At 44.0% G+C, this 4,275-nt stretch overlaps 1 pseudogene; it reads right to left on the bottom strand.

Moving 5' to 3' along the window:
- Positions 1-209: 209 nt before the first annotated feature.
- LOC148015185 (pyrophosphate-energized vacuolar membrane proton pump 1 pseudogene) lies at positions 210-1,730 on the bottom strand (annotated as a pseudogene).
- Positions 1,731-4,275: the final 2,545 nt, after the last annotated feature.

The raw sequence follows: 4,275 nt of genomic DNA, 5'->3' as shown, positions 1-4,275 counted from the left end.
ATCATCACGGAATTGCTCAGACTCTCTCTGCATCTGCAGTTTCATCTCTTCTAATCTGAGAAAGCACTCTCCCAAAGTGTGGATCACAGAGACTAATTCGGAGAGCGGAGTGTTGTCAACTGGGGGCTGTTGATGCTGCAAGCTAGACTTTGAAGAAGTCCTATGGTTGAGGAATCTGTCCAGCTTGAAAGCCTTCGCGGCCTCTTAGTCTATACTGCGGCTATGCTTCTTGTGGAGAGATGTGTAAGAAGTATCATGGTCATCCAGAGACTAGTTGCGATACCAGCATTATCACTTATGGGACCATATGCATCTATGGCTAGACAAGTGGCAATGGTACAAAGCATTCAAAGAGCTGCAACTGCGATCTCGTGCATGGCTGCTAGGGTATGGCTGACATAGATGGCAATAACAATAGAAAATATTGGAACAATTACAGACTTGCAGGCAAGTGCCAAACCAAAGATGACATTGGTAGCAGCTCCTGTCCTGTAAGAATCAGCAACATCCTGGACTGGTCTGTATGTATTGTTGGTGAAATACTCTGTAATGTAGCCAATTACCAACCCTGCCCAAAGCCCTACTCCAATGTAGAAAAATAGTTTCCAGTTTTGAACCATCTTTGCACCACTGTTAGGATCATATATGTAAAACGTTGATGGTAGTGCCATCCAACAAACAAATGCTGCACCGAATGCCATTAAGATGGTGGATATTAGCAACTGTCTCTTCAGTGTAGGTTCAATATCCCTTAGATTTGAGATCTTGACGAACACATCAGTTGTGAACAAGGTTGTGATGAGGCACACCACAATGCCCATAGAGCTAATGAGTAGAAAGAAGCACATAGCAGTGAAGTCATGATTTGTGCCAAATGATGACATGAAAGCCACAACAAGAGCTGCACAAGAAGCTTCAGCAAAGGAGCCAAAGAAATCTAAACCCATTCTTGCAATATCTCCCACATTATCACCCACATTGTTAACAATGACCGTTGGATTTTGTGGATCATCCTCTGGGATATTCCTTTCTACTTTTCCAACAAGATCTGCTTCAACATCCACAGCTTTGGTATAGATTCCACCTCCAACCCTTCCAAATAGAGCCAAGGATGAGCCTCCAAGCCCATAGCCAGTGATGGCCTCAAAAAGGCCCTCCCAATCATCCTTATAATAAAGCTCGAACAGTTTTATAGTGATGTATAAAACTATGAGGCCATTAGCAGCAAGTAAGAAACCCATCACCAAACCTGATTGGAAGGCGATTTTGAATGCTTTGCCTATCCCTTTTCTGGCTTCCAAAGTTGTGCGAGCATTTGCATATGTTGCGATCATCATGCCCAAAAATCCCAACACTATGGACGTCAAAGCTCCCAATATAAATGCAACTGTAGTGAAAATTGCTATAAAGAGAGCTGGGGCACATTCCTGCTTTGGATCGTATCTGCAAGGCTGGGGCTTAGTACTGAACCCCTTCACAAATCCCAGGAACAAGAAAATGACAGTACCAAATATGCCCATGAAATAAACCAAATACTTGTACTCTGTCAGCAAAAACGATGTGGCTCCTATGGATATGGCTTGCTGAATTTCAGCACATTTCCTAATAGCTGCTGCATCTGATTCCTCATCCAATCTATCCTCCTCGTCACAGTATGATGATCCATTGACAATGTTGTGACTGGGGGTGCCGTTGTTGTTGAGAAAGGTGTAGCCATTGCTGGCAGGCATGGACTTGTGCTCGAAGGCCAAGAGACCAGTTGCGATAGTGATTTGGTGGTGGTTGGTCAGAATCATCTACATCTTCGTCTAAGCTCATGGTGGACTCATGATCTGGAAGCTCTCTTTCCTTTCCACTTCCGGTGTCTCATGTCTCTCTTCTCTTCTCTCTTCCTCCATTCCTCATCTTCCTCACGCAGTCTTCAACATGGTATCAGAGCACGGTTTCCTCTCTCTTCTCTCTCATGCCTCTCTCTCTCTATCATCATCCATCCTCTTTCTCCTCTTTCCTCTCCTTCTCACCCTCCTTTGCCCCTGACCCTTGCCCTTGCCCCTGCCCCTGTCTGCCCTATTCTACCTCCCCTGTCCTATCGGTGAATATGTGAAGTCGTTGCACCTGAGCGTGTGCACAATAGCTAGGATTGGCAGGTTGCGGCAATGGCAGGGCTACGAGAGACCGTTGCCTCCCTATCTTGTCGGCGAATATGTGAAGTCACCGCACCCTCCTCTGCCCCTGACCCCTGCCCCCACCCCCTAATCTGCCTCCTTTGTCCTGTCGCCATGGCCGTAGACGATGACACCTCCCAGCATCGCCATGGCCACGAGGATGAGGATGATGCCCACCTCGATGAGCCCCCCCTCCACACTTCCCACCAGGACCCCTCCCTCGTCAAGAAGATCCCCGACACCTGGATAGACCTCCGTCCAGTGCCACCACAAGATGGAGAAGCTCTGTCGCAAGTACCGTGCCAAGCCCATTGCCATCCTACTCCGAGTTTGAGTCCAGAAAAAGCATTAGGGTTCCCAAGGAAAGAGAGCTTCCAGATCATGAGTCCACCATGAGCTTAGACAAAGATGCAGATGATTATGACCAACCACCACCAGATCGCTATCGCAACCGGTCTCTTGGCCTTCGAGCACACATAGTTGGAATATATAGAGGGGACTAGGGATGCTATATATAGACAAACTATATATAGCTAATACCCCCGCTCGAGGGAGACGAGGAATGGAGGAAGAGAGAAGAGAAGAGAGACACGAGACACCGGAAGTGGAACCCCAGAAGTGCATCAAGTGAGCACACATAGTTGGAATATATAGAGGGGACCAGGGATGCTATATATAGACAAACTATATATAGCTAATATCCCCGCTCAAATAAAGGTCCCTAACTGTGGATGAAAAAACCATTGGGAGCTCAAGGGAAAAACCCACAGCTCTATATAGCCCTATTGCTATATTAATATTGGAAATATATTATTACAAAGTTGAACGGAGCTAAATCACTCCTGAATATACAAGTGCCTGTTTGTAGGCATCGAATGAGCTACATCACTCCTGAATTACTATAGACAAATGAAGGAGCGACATCAATCTAGTCACTCCTGAATATACAAGTGCCTATTTGTAGGAATTGAGGGAGCTACATCACTCCTGAATTACTATAGATAAATGAAGGAGCTACATCAATCTTGAATTACTATAGATAAATGAAGGAGCTACATCAATCTTGAATTACTATATAATCGGCTATGCAGCATAATTTGTGACATCAAAAGCTTAATAGAAAATGTTATATCAACATTAGAACACAATCACAATGTCATAAATCAACTGAGCAGCTAGAATATACGATAAAAATTTCATCGGCTCATCAGCTAGAATATACGGAATAGCAGCTGGCATACCACCAACAAATGGAAAGAAGAATGGACGAGATGAGCATTATCAAGACGAAAAAATTAGCTGCAACATCAGCTCCTTAGCTAGAATAGATAAAATATCAAGTAGAATAAAGATAAGCTTGAACAGACGAATCAGCTGAAAATAGACAAACAACAACTGGAAACAATGAAACATCAGCTAGAACAACTCAACAGCTGGAATAATAATGAAACATTAGCTGTAACATTTCAACAGCTGGAATAAGAATGAAATGAAATATCATCCCATCAGCTCGAAACATTTCTTATTAACAAAGCCTGGAATAATTTCAACGCATTAGTTGTAATATAGATGAAATGATATGAAACGTAGCATGAAGAGCCAAAATTCAACTGGAAGAAAGAAACGTAGCATGAAGAGCAAAAAATCAACTGGAAGAAAGAAACATTTAGAATAATCAAATGATGAACAAAATACCGACAATCATCAGCAAGAGCTCATCAGTTTTCTTACTGTTGCTCAGAGCCCAAGCAGACATCTCAGCAATCTGCTTCTGGGACTCTAGGAACATCTTTCTATGCCTGGCCTCTAGATCATCACGGAATCGCTCAGACTCTCTCTGCATCTGCAGTTTCATCTCTTCTAATATGAGAAAGCACTCCCCCAAAGTGCGGATCACAGAGACCAATTTAGAGAGCCAAGTGCTGTCAACTGGGGGCTGTTGACGCCGCAAGCTAGACTTTGAAGAAGTCCAATGGTTGAGGAATCTATCCATCTTGAAAGCCTTCGCGGCCTTGTAGTCTATACTGTGGCTACGCATTTCCTAATAGCTGCTGCATCTGATTTCTCATCCAATCTATCCTCCTCGTCACAGTCTGATGATCCATTGATG

Source organism: Lygodium microphyllum, chromosome 24 (assembly GCF_053477565.2).
Source record: "Lygodium microphyllum isolate KBCC chromosome 24, Lygodium_microphyllum_v1.1.10, whole genome shotgun sequence".
Classification (NCBI taxonomy): domain Eukaryota; kingdom Viridiplantae; phylum Streptophyta; class Polypodiopsida; order Schizaeales; family Lygodiaceae; genus Lygodium; species Lygodium microphyllum.
The sequence above is the reverse complement of the archived record's forward strand: the minus strand, read 5'-3'. Positions and strand labels throughout refer to the sequence as shown.